The 22,643-nt window shown below is 44.6% G+C and overlaps 2 long non-coding RNA genes across 7 annotated transcripts in view; one reads left to right on the top strand and one right to left on the bottom strand.

Annotated features, from left to right (window-relative positions):
- The window catches only part of LOC143839316 (uncharacterized), a 57,625-nt gene that overhangs the window by 13,799 nt on the left and 21,183 nt on the right, over positions 1-22,643 (bottom strand). The gene's annotated exons all lie outside the window — the stretch shown is intronic.
- Positions 1-22,643, top strand: part of LOC143839325 (uncharacterized) — a 50,754-nt gene that overhangs the window by 18,062 nt on the left and 10,049 nt on the right. Inside the window, exon 1 of one of the 5 annotated variants that reach the window (XR_013231691.1) lies at positions 21,842-22,077. The exons of the other annotated variants lie outside the window; for them this stretch is intronic. This is a non-coding gene — a long non-coding RNA (uncharacterized LOC143839325). Of the gene's footprint in view, positions 1-21,841; positions 22,078-22,643 lie in introns of those variants that run through there. 5 annotated transcript variants of the gene reach the window in all.

Raw genomic sequence — 22,643 nt, 5'->3', positions numbered from 1 at the left:
TCTGTGTCAAACAGTTATAATTTGTGCCCCTTACCTATTCTACAGAAGGACCAATCACTATTATAATAATGGTATGTTTGTATTAAGAGAATAATAACATAAGAATATTCATCTAGTTTTAACATCCTGTTTCTGACAATGGCAAGTCAGATGCTGCTTGGAAGTTCACAAAGTATAACGGTAACTATAACACCAACTATAACACTCAACTATCTCCCCCTGTTGCTTCTCCACAGTATTCAGCACTGGAGGTTATATTGAATTTCGCATGGAGGTTCAATCTAGTTTTCATGGTTCAATAAACTCTTGAAGCAAAGAGGTCTGGGTAACTTTAATATCTCACACACTGATACTTAAAACTTTTCTTGTTCCTCCCTCCCTTCTTTCTGTTTTCATAGCTTGGCTAAAAAAAGGTGTTTTTTTGGGGGGGGGATTGTCATTACTGATGATTCAAAGCAGCAGGACACTCATCTTGTTGAACACACTTTGTTCCTTGGAGAATAACAAATTCACCTCCCATAGCCATGGCCTGCCTTGGCGCTATCTGAAAAACATATCATATTGAAGGTAGAGAACATTAGGTAGGGCTATGAGTCACCGCTGAGCTGTCAACCAGAGAAGGGAAATAGAGCGTAGTTCCGCTAACAGTTGGAAGATCATGGAACCAGAATAAAGCGATCACTTTAGAAAACACCAAATGGATTCTGGCCATAGAAGCGGATGTAGCACAGGAGGCACCAATTCCAGAAAATGCCCTCTGTGTGGCAATTGGATCAGCTTTGTGCTTTCTGGTCATTTGCACAAAGAGCTGTTTGCAAGGAAGGAGAAGACTTCCCTCTGCTGAGAAAAAGCAGAATCACATGAAAGGATGAGATCTTAGTCTACACACTCCTTTTCAAAAAGTCCCCCCTTAAACCAGGGGTAGCCAAACTGTTCTTCTCCACATGTACATGAACTACCGTGAGCCCTGGCATCTGGAGAGCCACAGTTTTATATATATATATATCTCTGATTCTGTTATATATATTATATTATTATTATATTATATCTGATTCTGTTATATATATATATATATATATATATATATATATATATATATATATATATATATATATATATATATATATATATATATATATATATATATATATATATATATATATATATATATATATATATATATATATATATATATATATATATGATTCTGTTGTTTATCCTTAACTTTGAGTGTTCAATATTATCATTTTATACTTGGGCCTTGTAGTATTCGCTGTTTTCTCAGAGCTATGGGGTCATTTCTGGTACTTGTGGCTGAGGTGCTGGATGTGGCCCAGCCCTGAGTGAGCCACTGCTTTCACAGCTTCCTGGAGGCCATGTTGGTGCTCCTGTAGGAGCATGTGCATTTTTCCATGGAGGAGGCTGGCTTGGCTGCCATCTGTGCAGGTCTGCCACTCTTCCTGAACTGGGATCCTGGGTGCTGTGGCTCTCCCCACATTGCTCTCATCACCTCCCAGGAGAAGCCACAGCTGACATGGCTTCCACACCCTGAATGTGCAGGCCAGCCGCAACCACCAGGGCATCTTCATGGATTTCATGACCAAGTTCCCAGGCAATGTGTACAATATACAGATATTTACTGCATCCCTTCTCAGCCACTTGCTGGCTTCCTAGCCAGAGGAAAAGGGCTGGCTTCTGCTGAGGTGTGTGTGTGTGTGGGAGGGAGGAATGGGTTGGGGGACTGACTGTTTCCCCGCCACAGGTAACCGGGACTATGTCTTGATCCTGTCCCTTGCTCACACCAGGTACTAGCCAGAGGGCATTGCCACCTACTGCCAGGCCTACCATCAGACTAGGGTTGCTAGGGCCATGAATGCTGCTGGCAGGGGATAGGGGGCACTCAAGGATCTTAATAGATAACAGTGCAGGGCAATCTCAATATAAATTGTGCTTATCAGAAGAACCTTCTGAAGAACTGTACATACAAAGGGAATCTTATACCTGAATAAAACTTCTTTGGTCTGGTTGACTGATTGTACCCAGAGGGTACTTGTTAATGGTTCAGCATCCTCTTGGAGAAGAGTGACAAGTGGAGTTCCCCAGGGATCTGTCCTGGGGCCTGTGTTGTTCAACATATTTATAAATGATTTGGATGAGAGATTAGAGGGGATACTTATTAAATATGTAGATGATACTTAACTGGAAGGTATAGGGAAGCCGTAAGAATAAATGACACGAGGCGAGGGTCTGTACGAAAAGGCCTCTAGATCAGAAGGCTCTGCGGTATTTATTACTTCCCCCCCCCAAAGTTAGACAAAGGAGCTTCCTGAAGGCATCGTGTACTTTCAGGATTGGTTTAGGTTACATTCCAAGCCATATAAGGAAAAAGGTCAAAAAGGTCGTCTCTGCAGGCTGGGGTCAGATGGAGAAGTTTTAGCTAACCAGGAGTGTGGTTTGCCAACACTCTCACAACCAAAGACAAAATCAGAATAAAAGATGATCTTGATAGGCTCAAGAAGTGGGCTAAACTAAATAAAAATGAAATTCAATAGGAACAAATGTAAAACTCTGCATTTAGGTAGGAAAATCCACATACACCAATATAGGATGGGGGAGACTTGGCAATAGTATGTGCGAAAAGGATCTAGGAGTCTTTAGTAGACCATACATTGAATATGAGTCAATAATGTGACTCAGTGGCTAAAAAGGCAAATGGGATTTGGGGTTCCAGATGAAACCTGTAGGGGCAGCATCTGGGCTCATGCCCAGTTTGAAACCTGTCAGTGTCATGTATGAACTAAAGGTATGTAGACATGGCCTGACCTAGATGCTGTTTCTACAGCTCTACCTGCCTGCCTTTGTCTGGCCCATACAGGAGACAGATGGAAATTGAGGAGGAAGCCCTGGAGCAATGGTACATGAGCTCTATTCAGTCCACTTGCCCCTGTCCTGTCACCTGCCTCACGTCCTCCCTCATGCAGGGGTTTTCCTCCAGGAAATATTGAAAAGAGGAGCCAGATATGCAGACCTTCCAACAACACCGCTGACTAGACATACCTGTACTGGGGAAGTCTGTCCCATAAATATAACTACATTTCTTCTTTGCTGATATAGTTACAGTGCATCTGATCCCCAAAATCAGAGCTGCAGGAATATGGGATGTCCTCCACAGCCACAGGGATTATGTGGCATTTAAGAACGGATATTAACTAAGAGATGGTGACGGTGAGCTTATACCACACAACCTTTGTGTGTTATACAATAGCAATGTCATAGCCTAATTAGCATCTGCGGAGACCCTTAACCATGACCTTAGAGAAAAGGAAAGCACAATGTACTTTTTGCTGCTATGGGTTGTTTTGTTGTCAGTAGCGCCATACTTGAATACCTGGAGTACATTATTTTCAGGAGGCTTGGCCCAATTAGATGTGGGAGAACATTTAACAATGTACTTCTTAGCTAATTCTTTTGCATAGTTGCAACACTGGTATTTGGCAAACAATATAACGATAAGAAATATCCAGCATTTTGAAGTGTTCTTTATTCTCTGCGTTTGTTCTTCAGAGTCATTTTCTGGTAGATGACGTTGAAAGCTGATCTCTCTCTCCCTCCCTCCCTCCCTCCCTCTCCCTCCCCCCCCTCTCTCCACTTCCCCTTCTTCTTTCAGTAGTCTTCCCTTAAGATTTTTTCAGTGTTTACGTAGGCTCTCTTTCAACATGACTAGCAACTGGAAAGCATTTGCAAGCACTCCCTTTCAACTATTCATTCATTCATTCATTCGGATTTCTATATTGCCCATTGTTTGCAGCTCTGGGCAGTTTACATTGAACATTGTATAACTCTTACATGGAATATTACATAGTCTGCTACATTGAATAACCATCAATAAAACATAACAGTTCAACAATAATACAATATATAATAACAATGGGAGGTCAGTTATTTCGGTCATGGGTGGGTGTCTGAGGAGAGACCAGTAGATGTTCTGAGTCGGTCGGCCTCAAGCGAATGCCTGGTGGAGGAGCTCCCTTTTGCAGGCCCTGTGGAACTGTGGAAGGTCAAGCAGGGCTCTGATATCCTTAGGGAGCTTGTTCCACCAGGTGGGGGCCAGATCCAAGAAGGCTGTGATCCTTGTTGAGGTCCAACGCACTTCTTTGGGGCCAGGGATCCACAGCCAGTTGGAGCTGGCGGAGTGTAAGGCTCTTTTGGGGGTATAGGCAGGGAGGCGGTCTCTCAAATACACTGGGCCCAAACCACGTATGGCCTTAAAGGTGATTACCAGAACCTTAAGCGTAATCCGGAATTCAACTGGGAGCCAGCCAAGTTGCTGGAGTACCAGCCAGATGTGGGATCTCCATGGTGTTTCAGTGAGAATCCTGGCTGCAGCATTCTGCACCAGTTGTAGTTTCCGGATCAAGGATGAGGGTAGGCCTGCGTAGAGCGAGTTGCAGAAGTCCAGTCTAGAGCTGACCGTCGCATGGATCACTGGCTAGGTGCTCTGGGTCCAGGTAGGGCACGAGTAGCTTGGCTTGGCGGAGGTGGTAGAATGCCACCTGGGCTTCCATTGTAAGGGAAGCATCCAGGATCATGCCCAGGTTCCTGGCGGAGTGCATTGCTATGAGCTGCATGCCGTCCAGGCCGGGCAGACATGCTTCCTCCCATGGTCCCTTCCTACCCAATCACAGGACCTCTGTCTTTGTTGGGTTGAGCTTGAGACAGCTCTGCTTGAGCCATCTCATCACTGCTTCCAGACATCTGGCTAAGGTTTCTGGGGAAGAGTCAGGGCAGTCATCCATCAGGAGGAAGAGCTGGGTGTCATCTGCATATTGGTGGCAACCCAGCCCTACTGTGTAACAACTAACCCATTTATCTCTCTAAAGGCCCAACACAGTGGGATGCTCAGGGAAGGGACCATAGCGCTGCAGTAGGCAACCAGACAGTGTGTTTGTATGCATAGGGTCCTCCCAACTTCAATCCCTGGCATTTTCAGCAAAAGCAAACCCAACTATAGAAACAAGTTTGGTTGAGCCCAGAGAGCTGCTGCTGATCAAAGTTCACAATAGCAGGTTAAATTAATCTATTGGCTGCCCGGGTTGAGGGAGCTTCTGATACGTTCAATACTTCAAAAGTGCTTTTTAAGGGCAGTCCGTTCCAACAATGGCTTTTGCCCTTGGTAAAGGAACAATTGAGAAAGTCAAATATATTCTCTGCTCTCTTTCAAGGTATGTTTTACATGAATCCATTCTAGAATTACACAACACTAGATGACTTCCTGCCCTTGAGTTAGCAACAATATGCAGATAATAGTATCAGTTAATTAGAATCATAGAATCATAGAATCATAGAGTTGGAAGGGGCCATACAGGCCATCTAGTCCAACCCCCTGCTCAACGCAGGATTAGCCCTAAGCATCCTAAAGCATCCAAGAAAAGTGTGTATCCAGCCTTTGCTTGAAGACTGCCAGTGAGGGGGAGCTCACCACCTCCTTAGGCAGCCTATTCCACTGCTGAACTACTCTGACTGTGAAAATCTTTTTCCTGATATCAAGCCTATATCGTTGTACTTGAAGTTTAAACCCATCACTGTGTGTCCTCCCCTCTGCAGCCAACAGAAACAGCATCCTGCCCTCCTCCAAGTGACAACCTTTCAAATACTTAAAGAGGGCTATCATGTCCCCTCTCAACCTCCTTTTCTCCAGGCTGAATATTCCCAAGTCCCTCAACCTATCTTTATAGGGCTTGGTCCCTTGGCCCCAGATCATCTTCGTCGCTCTCCTTTGTACCCTTTCAATTTTATCTTTGTCCTTGAAGTGAGGCCTCCAGAACTGCACACAGTACTCCAGGTGTGGTCTGACCAGTGCCGTATACAATGGGACTGTGACATCTTGTGATTTTGATGTGATGCCCCTGTTGATACAGCCCAAAATGGCATTTGCCTTTTTTACCGCTGCATCACACTGCCTGCTCATGTTTAGTTTACAATCCACAAATACTCCAAGGTCTCATTCACACGCAGTGTTACCTAGAAGCGTATCCCCCATCCAGTAGGCATGCTTTTCATTTTTCTGACCCAGATGCAGAACTTTACACTTATCTTTATTAAATAGAATCATGTTCTCATTTGCCCATTTTTCCATTGTGTTCAGATTTCGTTGAACTCTGTCTCTATCTTCCGGAGTATTTGCCAGTCCTCCCAATTTGGTGTCATCTGCAAACTTGATGAGTAGTCCCTCCACCCCCTCATCTAGATCATTAATAAATACGTTAAAAATTACCGGCCTGAGCACCGAGCCCTGAGGTACCCCGCTACTCACCTCCCTCCAGCGAGTATGAAACACCATTGACAACATCTCTTTGAGTGTGGTTCTCTAACCAATGCCCTATCCACCTGACTATGTGAAAATCCAGATTGCAGTCCTTCAACTTATCCATCAGAACCTCATGGGGAACCTTTTTTGTCCATCAGAACCTCATGGGGAACCTTTTTTTCCGGCCCAGGGGATTTGAACTCATCCAGTGCAGCTAAATGCCTCTCGACAACCTCTCTATCCATGTCAACCTGCCACCCAGACACTATCCTTTGGCTACTGCCATCTCTAGATGTGCCTAAACCCTTTGACCTGTGGGAAAAAACAGATGTAAAATAGGCACTAAGCCTTTTTGCTTTCTCTGCATCTTCCGCTAGAGTTTGTCCATCTGCACCCAACAGTGGGCCTATTGCCTCCTTTACTTTACGTTTGTTCCTCACATAACTGAAAAATCTTTTCTTGTTACAATGGGCTTCCCTGGCCAATCTTAGCTCACTCTCAGCTTTGGCCTTTCTGATGATTGATCTACAGTGCCTAGTAACCTGTAGGTACTCTTCTTTAGAGCTCTGTCCTTCCCTCCATTTCCTGAACATTTTCCTTTTCTTTCTTAGTTCCTCTTGAAGTTCTCTGTTCATCCAAATAGGCTTCTTAGAGCTCCTGCAGTGTTTTCGTCTTTCTGGGATAGTCATTGATTGAGCATGCAATAGCTCTTGTTTGAGTAGCGCCCACCCTTCACATGCTCCCTTCCCTTCCAGCATTCTTGTCCATGGTATGACACTCATCATGTCTCTGAGTTTATTAAAGTTTGCCCTACAAAAATCCAACATCCGTGTCTGGCTACAAGCTTCCTTGGCTCCCCATCTCAGAAGGAATTCTATGAGGACATGGTCACTTCCCCCTAGGGTCCCCACCTCCTTCACCTCATCCACCAACTCTTGCTAACTAGGATTGTTATCCTCCAGGTAGGGACTGGAGATCTCCTGGAATTATTTGTTATCTCCAGATAACAGATCAGTTCTTCTGAAGAATATGGCTGCTTTTGAGGATGGGCTGCATAGCATTATATCCACGGAGGTCCTTCCCCTTGCCAAGTCCCATCCTCCCCAGGACCCACTCATAAAATCTCCAGGATTTTCCCAGCCCAGAGCTGACACCCGAGAAGAGGCAGATGGACTTCACATTGATGACAATCAAGAAAAGGAACCAAATGGATTGTACACACAGAGCACAAGATTAGTATAGTTGAGGGTTCAATGTCAGAGCTGTCTGGTATCGTTTAAGAAATTTAGAAGTCAGTTTGAGCCTCCAGCCCCACCCATCTGCATACGCAGAGGCTCTGAAACTAGGGTTGCCAACTTTCAGGTGGGGTCTGGAGGCTTCTCAGAATTACCTCTGATCACCAGACTACAGAGATCAGTTTGCCTGGAAGCTGATTGTGCACTAAGCAGTGAATTGAACCAAGGGCCTGTATGGTCCCCTCCAACTTCTATTCTATTCTATTCTATTCTATTCTATTCTATTCTATTCTATTCTATTCTATTCTATTCTATTCTATTCTATTCTAAAATGTCCCTTTTGGAAGGTGGACTCAATTTCTAGGAGTTGCCCAATCTAGAGTTGTCAACCCTAACTGAAGCCAGTTCTATTCACTATATTGTTTAAGAAGCCTGTGGGTAGGTTCTGATCTATGCCCCCTCCATGCAAATCCTTTAAAGCCAGCCGCTAGATTTACAGCCAAGCTCCACACAGGGTTAATTTGTGACAACTGCTCTCTGTGCTTGATAGTAGATGTTGGAAAAGGCAACGTCTCGTGTAAAAGGGAAGAAGTTCCTGTAGGGGGCAGCATGTGCAAAGCTAGCCAGGTTGGAATATTGGTTCTTTTCACTGCTAGGTGCATTTCTTCCTATATCCCTAGAATGCTACTCTCAGGTGACTTCCTGCATCTTTTCCAAACTCTCTCCTCCCTCCAGTCATGGGGCTAGCAAGCTATCTTTATCTCTTTCCCTCTCTCCAGCATGTGAGTTCCTGCTTTGAACCTCAAACTGTCTGAGGTTCACTGACACCGAGTACTCGCTGTCAAGACTAGAACACACAGCTGGAGCTGATGACTCCCTTCTACAGTTGGATCCTATGACTTTCTTTGCTAAGTCTTCGTTTAGGTCTGCCAACTCTAGGTTAGGAAATCCCGGAGATTTTGGGAAGTGGAGCCTGAAGTTGGAGGGGTGGGACCTCAGTGGAGTAGAACGCAATAGGATCCACCCTTCAAAGCAGCCATTTTCTCCAGGGGAACTGATCTATGTTGCCTCGAGATCATCTCTGATTCTGGGATCTCACCAGTTCCCACCTGGAGGCTGGCACCCTATGAGGAAGATGTCCCCCAACAGAAAGCAGTTTCCATTGGTGGAGAAAACCTTTCTCTAATGAAGAAAAGTCATATTTTGTTGAAGAAAGCCCTTCTCTGTTGCAGGAAGCCTCAAAGGCAAACAGTTGCAGGGGCCAACTATCACCCCAGTTTGCAAAATACCAGCAGCCCTTCTAGATGCAGCAATGACTTGAATCCATCTCGTTTTGATAGAAGCGGCAGCAGTAGGCTCTGTGAAGCAAGCACTGCAGAGAAAAACAGCGGCAGCTTTTTACTGTGTCTAGGGAGGGTAAAAGGCAGGACTATTTTGGTGGTCCTGGGGATGAGCCACAAAGGACCAGCAGGATTGGTGCACTAGAAAAGAATGTCATGCTTTCTTCCTGAGCTAAACTTAGCAAAGTAATAAGGAAAGGGTGGTTTAAAAATATCCCAACATTTATGTCCACTTCAAAGAGAACTTTTCATTTTCCACTGCAAACAATGATACCTTATTCTAAGAGGAATCCTACCTTTAGTAGGCCCAATTTACAGCATAGTTGCATGAATTTTTAAATGGCAGAGAACTCATGCTGGATGGAAATTAAATTAAAATTAATGAGAGGAAAAGATGCTTCTGGCAGAGGTGGTAGTTATTGCATGTGAAACTGTAGGGAGTTTTCATTGCAATGCTCATTGTATCTGTTGTCCTGTTGTTATTGCACTGCTCTTCAATCTTGTAATTCTTTACCAAACAGATTTTAGTGCATTTACTGATTTTGTAATGTTGGAAGAGTAATTAACACAGCAATGGTGCACAACCTGATCAAAGAGTTGATAAAGGTTTATTTGGGAATTAATATACTTAATAGGAAAGAGGAGAGACAGAGGGAGGTTCCTAGTTACATATCTAGCTGGGAGAGAGGGAAAAACTGTGTAGCACTTCCAAGGATAAGGAAGAAATTGCCCTAAGAGTAGCAATCTGGAGACAGACAAGCAACAAACAGGAGAGAAGGTGCTGACCTCACAATCCTATCTAATTGGCTTCTTACTGTCGCCTGCAGGGTCTTCTCTTCTTTGTACACCAGACATCCCAACAGGCAACCCAGTTTTTATTGCAGTTTGCTTTATATTATTTCATACGTTGATTCTTTATGTTTTACTTTGATTGTTTTTAATTGTGTGATCTACCATGCATCTCAATGGGAAAGGTGAACTGTAAATGAAGTAAATGTTTAAAGGAGATGTTCGGATTCTTGGCTACATCTGTAAGCACACCAGCTCTTGGGGAAACCTGTGCCTTGTGCAAAAGTCTTTAGGTAGGCTTGGACAAAGAAATAAGGAATTCTCTCTCTTTGATAATGCAAAAATCTGCTGTGCATGGTGACTCATAATGCATTTACTGAAATTTGGTCTGTCAGTAATAAACATGAGTTGCATTTGGTCAGCTGCATTCCACATGGTGGCTTTTCCTCCTTCTTTTATTGTGTTGAGCTGCTCCCAAACTAGCTAAGTTCCTGCATCCGTAAAAATGGGATCTGGCTGACTATTCTACAAAAGCAAGGAGGTGGGTGCTGGTGGTGACCTGGCCGGGTCATGCCTTTGCAAGCTGGGATCAATCAAAATCCTCCAAGATGGCTTGATAAGACTCTTAGAGTCAAACATTGTTCAGGCAAAACTCTGCTGGAGGCAAAGGGGATCAAATTGAGATGTGAAGTAGGGTAATTCCTGATCCCATTAAGACTTCCTTGTAAGACTTTGTTGCTTACGCAGGTATTTCTAATTATTACTAATACCTTATTATAAGAAGGTCACTTGCTTAACTGGAGGATCTTGCTTATATGCAGTATCTGGGTGCTGCCTAGATCTGGACTAAGGTTTGTCTCAGTGATCTATGCAAAAAAACAGAATGCAATTGCTCTGGCAAACCTTTCCTAATTGTCTTTGATAGCTCATTAATAGCAAAAGTCCTATAAATATTTTTCATATGTACAAATATTCGGTGATCATGCCAAGTCATCTCACTAGCAGTCGGCATTAGGCCATCTCTGGGAGATGGCGAGTGTGGGTGATGCAAATGACACATGCGCAGAAGTCCGCGCATGCGTAGTTTAGTTGGGTGGCGGTGTGGCCGCCGTGCGGGTTGCGCGGCCTGTCCGCGGTGGTGTTCAGGCGCGGAGTGGCCGGGGAGAAAATGGGGTGACCTATGAATGGGTAAGTAGGGGTGTGGGGAAGGGTGGCTGGCTGGCTGGGTGGCCGGGCAAAGTTTCAGGGGGCGGTGTTTGGGGGGGTGGGAAGCGCCGTGGAATCGGTCGGGCTTGCTTGGAGGGCTGTTGGGGCGATTGGGCGGGGAGAAGGGGGTGAGCGGCAGCACGGCACATCCTCTGTCAGGTTGGGGGGGGGGAGCGGCGGAGAGGGAGATATAGGCAGACAGCCAGTCTCTCAGGTACACTGGCCTTGAAGGTAAGAACCAAAACCTTAAGCCTGATCCGGAATTGAATTGGGAACTAACTGAGTTTTTGAAATATAAACCGGATGTGAGATCTCCACAATGTATTAGTGAGAATCCTGGCCACTGCGTTCTAAAAAAATAGCATTTTCCGGGTCAAGGATAAGGGTAGGCCTGCGTGGAGCGAGTTGCAGAAGTCCAGTCTAGAGGCGACTGTCGTGTGGATCGCTGTGGCTAGGTGTTCTGGTGCCAAGTAGGGAACTAGTATAAGATGCTCAGATTTTAACATTAGTAAAGCGGGATACCGGGGGGGTTTTGATTAAAAATTTGGTCTATACATAGCAACAAAAATTTTTCATAGAACGCAAAAATAGAATTGTAATATATATATTTTAATTTCAACGTAAGTACAATTTGCCAGATGCCCCTAGATGTCCCTTCAAAAGTGGGACAATCTGGTCACCTTAAGCTAGTAGCTTGGCTTGGCGTAGATGTTAGAAGGCCAGCCGCGCTGCTTTTGTGACTTGTGCCTCCATGGAGAGGGAGGCAATGAGGATCACACCCAGGTTTTTGGCAGAATGGGCTACTGCTAGATACACTCTGTCCAGGTTGGGTAAGCACGTTTCCTTGCTTGGTCCCTTCCTACCCAGCCACAGGACCTCTGTCTTTGAAGGGTTTAGCTTCAAACAACTCTGCTTGAGCCATTCTGTCACTGCTTCCAGGCATCTGGTTAAGGTTTCTGGGGGGGAATCGGAGTTGGGTGTCATCTTCATATTGGTGGCAACCCTGCCCAAACCTCTGTACCAGCTGAGCAAGAGGGCGCATGAAAATATTAAATAAAATAGTAGAGAGGACTGCTCCCTGTGGGACTCCACATATGAGCTGATGTGAGCTTTCATAAATCCAGAGGAGTAGCCATGACAGTCTATTGCAGCAAAATGAGACAGTCACAAAATGTATTCCATTACAAGCATTGGTGAATCAGAGCTCACTTCCTCAGATGTGTGGAGTATACCCTACGGATATACGTGAGCTCTAATTCCTGAAAGCTTTAAAGTACCACTTCAGTAGAACACATTTCCCATTTGAATGGCAAATTTTAGTTCTCAAATGCATATGCCGAAAGTGATTGAATTTGAACGTTTTGCAAACATGTATTTCAGCTTCACCTGCCTACTGTTCAGTAGGGAAAGAAAAAATTGAGGGGAAAGGGGGGCATGTTCTGGGCCATGAGGGGGAAATCCTATTGTAATTGTTGCCATGCCTATGCTTTTGCAGAATTGTACAGCAATGGGCCAATCCTCCTCATTCCTTTACCATTTTCTGGTGCCACTATGGTGAAAGCATGTTTTCCTGCCCCTGGCTGGAATAAGTCCGTTTGTGCCTGCAAAAGAGTGTGAGAGGCAGAAATTCAACTAGTCATGTTTCCCCCACCACTGCAATGCTGATCAATTCACTGGATTATAAAATTAACGTATAATAATATCAACTATTCTGAACAAGTTGGGAAAATGGCATAAGCACTGCACTAACAAAGCCAGTGGAACTACACGATCGAATATTAATTTTTGACTGATCAAAACTGCAACTAAAAATCCTTTATTGATGATGATGATTATTATAAAAGGTAAAGGTATCCCCTGTGCAAGCACCGAGTCATGTCTGACCCTTGGGGTGACGCCCTCTAGCGTTTTCATGGCAGACTCAATACGGGGTGGTTTGCCAGTGCCTTCCCCAGTCATTACCGTTTACCCCCCAGCAAGCTGGGTACTCATTTTACCGACCTCGGAAGGATGGAAGGCTGAGTCAACCTTGAGCCGGCTGCTGGGATCGAACTCCCAACCTCATGGGCAGACAGCTTCAAACAGCATATCGCTGCCTTACCACTCTGTGCCACAAGAGGCTCTTGATGATTATTATACATGACAGTAATTTTTGGAGATCTTTGGATCTTTCCATGCTTCTGGCATTTGGCTTTGTGTCCATGAAGATTAGATGACAGAGTGAGAAATCCAAATTTGAAGCAGTAGGAAAGAACAATAATTATTATTTTATTTTATATCCTGCCCTTTCCTAATTGGCTCGGGGCAGGTAAAACTGGGGTTTAAAACATTTAATTACAAATAAATTACAAAAGTACAATAAAACATAAAGCCATTATTAATTTAGTTTTTAAATTATATTAAAAGATGCCTCCTCATTTTAGTTAAAGTCTTACTGCAGGGGGAGGGAGGATAGTGTTTGGACAGATTTTTTTTTTGAGGGGGTGTGGATGGTTCCCAGGTAAGGAGGCCAACATTTTGTTGGTGTCATTTTCCTGGCCTCTCTGCTGGGCCTAGAGGAAGAGCTCTATCTTGCAGGCCCTCTGGATTTCATCTAGGGACTAGGGAGAGTGCTCCACCAGCCCTGGCCATAGTCAAGGCCAGTTTTACATCTTTGTGGCTGGGACTCTGAGCAAGCTTTGATCACTCGGTCTTAGTGCTCTTTGGGGTGTGTAATGGAGGAGACGGTCTTTGAAAGTAAAGAGCAGAACCTTGAACCTGAGTCCAGTATCACCTTAAAGGCTAATCAGATTTGAGGCAAGCTGTGAGCTTTTGTGAGCTCATACACGGTCACAGATTCCTTTGGTCTTTAAAGTGCTACTGGACTCTTCCTCTTTCTAACTGCTACCACCAGACTAACATGGCTCCCCATCTCCATCTTAATCCTAATCTGGCGAATTTAGAATCCTGCTCCAGTCTATACAGCAGGGCCTTCTCCCAGGAAAGTGTTTTTAGGTTTCCAATGGGAGTGACTCAGCAGATACGTAACTGACAGGGATGTGCCAGCAAAGTTACACGGAACTTACCACCAAAGGAGAATCCGCTAATAGAATTGCTAAAGCCCCATTTTGCCTTGCTGCTTAGTTTTCCCACTCTGTTGATAAAAACAGGGATCCTGTCTCCTGCATGCTTGAAATATTGCAGTGGAGCCCCTGCAGAGGAATACAAACCTTGAACATTTCATGCCTAGTTGGGTGAGAAGGGAAATTTACAAGAGGAAATGCACCTCACTGAAACCAGTGAAATGAAAAATTGAAATAAATAGCATTCAACATGCATATTTGCAAGGCTAAATTAACAAGACCCCCCCCCAATAAAGGTGCTATGCACACACACCATAAATCTGTGAGAAGGTTTGCAGTCAGTCACTGAAAAATCAGTAACAGCACAGTCCTACGGGTGGCACAATCAGCCAACTGATTCCCATGCTGGCATAACTTGGAGTTATGCTCTCATAAGGGGCGTTTATGTCAGTGCAAGCCATGAGCAGCCCTGAATTATGTGCTTCCACCATCACAGCTGCACTGCAGCCACACACTGGTGGAGTGACAGCATGAACCCCTGCAGTGGCATCAATGCTGGCAATCCAGGGGGTATGGCACCAGTTCTGCCGCTCCCAAAGTGTTTTCAGTATGGGAACACACTCTAGAACAGGCACAAAATTACGCCAGCAAAACTTCTGCTGCAGCCTATTGATGGTAACTCCTGATTTGCCCCCCCCCACACACACACAGACACACATCTGTGGCCGTGCTTACAAGAACCCAAGCAGCTTAAGAGATCAACCAAGTGTACACCCAATCAGCACCCCCCCATGCCAGCCCTGACACTTCTTGGTGCCCAGTGATGCCCCCTGCACCCTACAAATGGTTGTAGAAGGTTGTCCAATAACTCCAGAGGTAGGACATGAGGCATAGACTGCAGTCTGACAGCTCCCTGCCATGCAGACTTAGAGTGAGTGCACATGCAGGACACAGACAGGGCACTGAGCACCTCTGGGAAAGCACGTGAAGGGAATACACCACAGGGAGAGCAAAGGCCACACTCTGCAGTTGACCTCTCCCAGATTTCAGTCCCTGTAAGTATATCAACTTGTGTGCCACGATCCCAAGGAGCAACCACGCGCAAACAGGTAAGCAAGGCACCCTTCCCCAATGTCCTGCTGGATGACATGGCCACCAGCAAACAGAGGGCATTCATACAGTCATGTTCTTGTCTGTCATGGCCCTCAAGGGCCCGGTGTGTTTGTGTGCAGAGCAACACCATTGTGTCTTGTGGGGTATATGATTGATGCCTCCCTCCCCACTGACAGATGGCCAGGGCTCTGACAGGAGCTGGTCTCTTTACAAAGTGTGTGTGTTGGGGGGGGGGTGTGTGCTACAGGGGAGGCTCCTGTGTCCCACCCATCTCCAGCCCCTGCCAATGACGCACACTCAATTCGGCTGCCTCAGCCCATGGCTCCCATCGGTCCTTCCTGCCCTGTCATGCCACCCCTGCCTAGCCACAATGCAGAGACGGAACACTATGTTGGAAACGCCATGGGTTGGAGCACCTTTTTCTCCATTCAGCTGCCTTCTAACTTTCCCCTTAAAGAGGCAACTCGCAAGTCATCCTGGTCACACCTATTGGACTTGCTCTAGTCATCAGCATTCCCGTCTCATTTTAGAGTTCATGTTAATGTATGCAGGACAGACAATTTCAGTGTCGAGGAATATGAGAGAAGATCCTTTATTGGTTGTAATAGTGAGAGGCTCTGACTAGGATAGGCCAGGCCAGCCTGATGCCATCAGATCTTGGAAGCTAGGGAGGGTCAGCTCTGGCCTGGCTAGTATCTGAAGGGGACACCACCAAGGGATACCAGGGTTGCCGAGGCAGGTAATAGCAAATCACTCAAGTCTTTTGCCTTCAAAACCCTACTTGGTCATCATAAGTTAGGTGCAACTTGATGGCCTTCTACATAAACATAAATTGTGAGGGGGTCTGAATGTGGAAAAGTCTCTGTTTTTAATGGTGTAAAAGAGGGTTTGATATTTCTGATTATTTCTGTAGTGTCTAAAATGATTCTGGTGAACAGCTGTATTGGTCCAAAGCAACAGAACAAAATTTGAGTCCAGTGGTGCCTTTAAAATCAACAAAATTTAATTCTGGATACAAGTTTTCATGGGCATGCACACTTCCTGCATACAAAACCTATACCCCAAATTAAATTTATTGGGCTTTAAAAAGTGCCTCTGGCCTCCAGGTTGAAATGAAGTTAATCCTGCAATTGGTTATGTTACCAGAAGGGGGTGCATGATTTCCATCAAACAATATATTACAGAACACAGAAATATTTACAAAGATAAACCAAAAGGCAGCTCCTGAGGGCTTTATTTAAAAATATTTATATCCCATCTTTGTGTAAACCTCAGGCTGTGCAATCAGATCTTCCCAGTGTGAAGAGCCTAAACTGGAGTAGAGAGAAAGGCGGGGGGTACTCTTCCCCCCATTGCAGATTTGCTCATCGCAGTCATCCCAATGTGCTGATTGTAGTGCTCAAAGGAAGAGGGTATGCAAAAGATGAAATGCTTGTGTTTGTTTGTTTGTTTTTACTTAGAGGGCTAATAACAGAATAGGGGAGGTGTGCCAATTTCAGTTGGTGGGGTCATACAGGGCAGAAGAAGTCAACCGTCTCCTCCCCTGCATAGCCCATCCATTGTAAACTAGTGGGAAGATCTCATCCCTGATCTCCCAGCACTATGTCTTTAAAAAAACCAATTTATTCCTTCTTTAAAGAATTATATTTTGAAAGAATGGTTGGGAAAAGCCTGTCTTGCTGCAAAGGGCAGCAAGAAGACAATTAGATAGGACAGTGAGACCAGCACTTTGTCTTCCTTGTGCATTTCCAGATTGCTACTCTTAGGACAAGTTCTCACTTCAGAAGTACCTTCTCTCTCAGCTAGAGATGTCATTTGAAATTTCTGTTTCTCCACTTTCCTATCAAAGATATTAATTCCTAATTAATACTTCAATCATCAGAAAGGCCAAAGCTGAGAGTGAACTAAGATTGGCCAGGGAAGCCCATTGTAACAAGAAAGGAGCAAATGTAAAGTAAAGGAGGCAATAGGCCCACTGTTGGGTGCGGATGGACAAACTCTAACGGAAGATGCAGAGAAAGCAGAAAGGCTTAGCACCTATTTTACATCTGTTTTTTCCCACAGGTCAAAGGGTTTAGGCACATCTAGAGATGGCAGTAGCCAAAGGATAGTGTCTTTGGCAGTAGCCAAAGGATAGAGAGGTTGTCGAGAGGCATTTAGCTGCACTGGATGAGTTCAAATCCCCTGGGCCGGATGAAATGCACCCGAGAGTGCTCAAAGAACTTTTCAGAGAACTTGCAGAACCCTTGTCCATCATCTTCGGGACCTCTTTAAGGACTGGAGATGTCCCGGAGGACTGGAAGAGAGCAAACGTTATTCCGATCTTCAAAAAAGGGAGGAAGGATGACCCGGGAAACTACAGATCAGTGAGTCTGACCTCTGTTGTGGGGAAGATAATGGAGCAGAGATTAAAGGGAGCAATCTGCAAACATCTGGAGGACAAATTGGTGATCCAAGGAAGTCAGCATGGATTTGTCTCCAACACGTCCTGTCAGACCAACCTGGTTTCCTTTTTTGACCAAGTAACAGGTTTGCTGGATCGTGGAAATTTGGTTGATGTCGTTTACTTGGATTTTAGTAAAGCTTTTGATAAGGTTCCCCATGAGATTTTGATGGATAAATTGAAGGACTGCAATCTGGATTTTTGGATAGTTAGGTGGAAAGGGAATTGGTTAGAGAACTGCACTCAAAGAGTTGTCAATGGTGTTTCATACTCGCTGGAGGGAGGTGAGTAGTGGGGTACCTCAGAGCTCGGTGCTCAGTCCGGTACTTTTTAACATATTTATTAATGATCTAGATGAGGGGGTGGAGGGACTTCTCATCAGTTTGCAGATGACACCAAATTGGGAGGACTGGCAAATACTCCGGAAGATAGAGACAGAGTTCAACGAGATTTGAACACAATGGAAAAATGGGCAAAGGGGGCAAGATGCAATTTAATAAAGATAAGTGTAAAGTTCTGCATCTGGGTCAGAAAAATGAAAAGCATGCCTACTGGATGGGGGATACGCTTCTAGGTAACACTGTGTGTGAACGAGACCTTGGGGTACTTGTGGATTGTAAACTAAACATGAGCAGGCAGTGTGATGCGGCGGTAAAAAAGGCGAATGCCATTTTGGATTGTATCAACAGGGGTATCACATCAAAATCACAAGATGTCATAGTCCCATTGTATACGGCACTGGTCAGACCACACCTGGAGTACTGTGTGCAGTTCTGGAGGCCTCACTTCAAGAAGGATGTAGATAAAATTGAAAGGGTACAGAGGAGAGCGACGAAGATGATCTGGAGCCAAGGGACCAAGCCCTATGAAGATAGGTTGAGGGACTTGGGAATGTTCAGCCTGGAGAAAAGGAGGTTGAGAGGGGACATGATAGCCCTCTTTAAATATTTGAAAGGTTGTCATTTGGAGGAGGGCAGGATGCTGTTCCCATTGGCTGCAGAGGAGAGGACCCGCAGTAATGGGTTTAAACTACAAGTACAACGATATAGGCTAGATATCAGGAAAACATTTTTCACAGAGTAGTTCAGCAGTGGAATAGGCTGCCTAAGGAGGTGGTGAGCTCCCCCTCACTGGCAGTCTTCAAGCAAAGGCTGGATACACACTTTTCTTGGATGCTTTGGGCTGATCCTGCGTTGAGCAGGGGGTTGGACTAGATGGCCTGCATGGCCCCTTCCAACTCTATGGTTCTATGATTCTAAATAAATCTTTATTTCAGCAGTAGTTTGGCCTTTGCTTAAGAAACCATCATTGGATACATAAGACGGACCCAATTATCACCCCATCTCGCATCCTGCCTTTCTGGGGGAAAAGGTCAAAAGGGTCACCACAGACCAATTTATCGCAGACCTAGATGAAACTTTGGTCTTTGACATATTCCAGACTGGCTTCCAAAATGGCCATTGGTGATGGTTTTGGTTGCCCTGCTGGATTACCTCTGATTCCAAATGGCTTGGGGCGGGTCAGTACTGCTTGTTATGTTAGACTTGATGGTGGCATTCAACATGGTAGACCATGTGCTCCTTGCTCACTGCCTTGCCAACATGGGTATATGGGGGACAGCCTTACAATGGCTGATCTCCTTTCTCCATGGTCTTGGACAGTGGGTAGCAGTGGGTGATAGTCAATTGAGCTGCTGCCAGCTCTCAAGTCGAATTCTGCAGGGCATGGTTTTGTCACATACTGTTCTACACACTCATCTGCCCTCTAATGCAGTTGGTCTGGAGATTTGGGCTTGGTGTCATCAATATGTTGAGAGCCAAGTTGGTGTTGTGGTTAGGAGCGCCAACTTCTAATCTGATGAGCCATATTTGATTCCCCGCTCCTCCTCCACATACAGCCAGCTGGGTGACCTTGGGCTTACCACAGTACCGATAGAACTGTTCTGACTGAGCAGTGATACCAGGGCTCTCTCAGCCTCACCCACCTCACAGGCTGTTTGTAGCGGGGAGAGGAAAGGGAAGGCGATTGTAAGGTGCTTTGAGACTCCTGGTAGAAAAGTAGCATATAAGAACCAACTCTTCTTCTTCCACCAGGCTTTGGGTTGGGGCCAGTAAACGACTAAATGATACCATCCAAATGGGCCCACCCTAAGAATAACCCCACCCTTGAATAGGACAGGGAGACACAAAAAAGATTTTCAGCTGATGCAGTCTTGGAGTATTTAAACTGCTTTTCAACTATTTCAGTTAATTTATTTACTATTTTGTGTTTTAAATTATGTGAACCACCCTGAGATGATTGTACCAAGAGGGGCAGTATAGAAATGTAATTATGAATAAGTAAAATAAATAAATATTTACTCTTTAATCAGACTGTGCACCATTGCTGTGTAATGCATACAGACTGTGCACCATTGCTGGGTTATGGTGGCCCAGATTAAGCATATCTCTGATTAAAGATAGAAAGATTGCCAGAGGCTCTTGGCATGAGCAGGCATGAATAGAGGAACAAAGATGGCGACCTCCTGTGGTGCACAGCATGGCCACTGGATAGGCAGGCTCACGGAGAACAATTATCTCACTTGGACAGAACAAATAAATCCTTGAAGCAGGATTATGGGATGTTATCTAAGATGCCTGATTATGAGATGATGTCCCAGCAAAGCAGGTTCCAACAATGAAATAGCAAAAGAGGCCATAATCAAGGATATACTGTAACTGACTGGACTTTCTTAATTGTAATTCAGATGCCAACAGGCAAAATTGTTGTGCGAGCTGGAAAAGCTGCATGTAAATTCCTTGTTACAGAGCTAGCTTTATCTACAAAAGAAACTTTTTGGTATTAAGATGAAAGAGGGGGGTAATATGCATTATCATCTGTTTGGATTGGCTGAGCAATTGAAGAGTTCAGGAAAAGAAATGCTAACTAAGATCTGATTGTGTTACTATTAATAAGCCTGCCAGAGTCATTTGAAAATATAGTGTCTCAGATTGAATCTAAAAGTAATCTGTCCCTTACACAAGTTATAAATCAGCTGGAAGAAATATACAAACAGACTGACAAAGAATTTAAACCAAATGCTGATCCAAACTGGAGAGCCAGTTTGGTGTAGTGGTTAGGAGTGCGGATTTCTAATCTGGCAAGCCAGGTTCGATTCTGCGCTCCCCTACATGCAGCCAGCTGGGTGACCTTGGGCTCGCCACGGCGCTGATAAAACTGTTCTGAACGGTCAGTGATATCAGGGCTCTCTCAGCCTCACCCACCCCACAGGGTGTCTGTTGTGGGGGGAGGAATGGGAAGGCGACTGTAAGCCGCTTTGAGCCTCCTTCGGGTAGGGAAAAGCGGCATATAAGAACCAACTCTTCTTCTTCTTCTTCTTCTTCTTCAGATGGCTCTGAATGTAAATAACAAAGGCGGGATCATTTGTAACCTCTGTGACATATTAAAAGGGATTATTCTACTGCTAAGCAGAGTTTTACCTTACTTGTGAATCTCAAAACACAGGTGCAAAAGAAAGAATGAATGATGAAGAATCAGCATTTCAGTGAGAGCAACTACTCAGTCAGAGTTTGAGAAATCATGGATGTCTTTTGAAACTGTAACCAAACCAAGCTTTTGGAGCATCTGGATATACACAAATCTTTGTTAACTTGTACAATGGGAATCCGTTATTTTAAGGAAGCAGAGTACAAAAGTGAAGGCAAATCCTGTGTTTTCTACCTTACCTGGCTATACTCATCTCTGTCAAATACTTCCCCTGCTGCCCTCCCCCCACCCAGCCTGGTCAGTAAGAATTTTGTTTCTAGAGCAGGGATATTTCTCCTACCAGCCTGAACACAGAAGTGAAGGATTTCTTCTGTGAGAGGCAAAGTTCTGGATAATTTCATCCCAATGGGTCAGGAAAAGCTGCAGACACCAATAGTTTTTCCATTTAGAACCAATGGAAAGGTTGCAAGCATACAATAAGAACTCTGATTGCATCATAATATTAAAGAGTACAAATAAACATGATCACAAAAAAATAAGCAAAATTTAGAACCCAGGACAATTTCTGTTCATGTCCTTAACCCAAATTAGAATTCCCACTTCATTGATCAGAACACTGTGACAAGACAGGAGAAAAAAAAGATACAAGTTATTCTGTAACTGAGTGGATTTCAAGTTCAATACAGTGTCATCTCCTTTAAGCAATCTTGAATGTATACCCTTGGAACAAGTCAGGAGCTGTCTTTTGAAAGTCCATGGAGTGACTTGTGTGTCAGTGGTCCCTGTGACTGTATTGCAGTTGCTCAGCTATTTAAAGATATATCCATAACTGCTTCACTTAGTTCAAAATATGCTTTTTTTTTGGCCTTCAGCTTAGGCTGAGAACCAAACAGTGAAGAATGTGAAGGTCCCTCAGGAGCAGAGAGGATCAGCAGTAGAGCAGAGCAAGAAATTGGTTTACATATCCTTTGAATTTGGAGCACTGGAGAAAAACCACTGCAGAGTGTTCCAGGGATAAAAGGAGGGGGAAGACTTAAGCTGTTTACAGGATTGGAAGCTTCTGATGAGTGCTGAAGCGAAAACTACTTGCTTTCAGGTATGGTATTTTCAAGAGCTCCACTGGCAAAACTCTCCGCTCAGAGAGCAAACTTTCATTTGGCTCCAGAAGGGCTGCTTTTTGGTTGCACACACTTGTTGGCCCCTTAGTAGCTGCTGCAACTGACTTTGACTTCAATGTCCTGGCCAGCCATTCTGTTGCTTAAGAGGTCGAAAGAGCCAGGCATTTTCCATTGCCCTGCCACACCTGATTGTTTTTTTCCCTTTGGAACCTATCTGTAGCCAGCTGTTCCACAGAGAGGTTTGCCCTTTCCATCAGCCTTTTCAATGAAGCATAAACTTTTGAGTCCAACTATCTGCTTACTGCCCTTCCCCTGAGGAGCTCAGAGAAGCAGACAGTCCTATGTTTTATTCTCACAATAACTCTGTGAGGTAGATTCAAGTGGGTAGTCGTGTTGATCTGAAGTAGCACAACAAAACAGAATCAGAGTCCAGTGGCACCTTTAAGACCAACAAAGATTTATTCAAGGTGTGAGCTTTCAAGTAGGTTAGGCTGAGAGAAAACAACTGGCTCACGGTCACCCCATTAGCTTCAAGAATGATTGG

The sequence above is a fragment of the Paroedura picta genome, chromosome 1 (genome assembly GCF_049243985.1).
Source record: "Paroedura picta isolate Pp20150507F chromosome 1, Ppicta_v3.0, whole genome shotgun sequence".
NCBI lineage: Eukaryota > Metazoa > Chordata > Lepidosauria > Squamata > Gekkonidae > Paroedura > Paroedura picta.
This window is presented reverse-complemented; position numbering and strand designations above follow the sequence as displayed.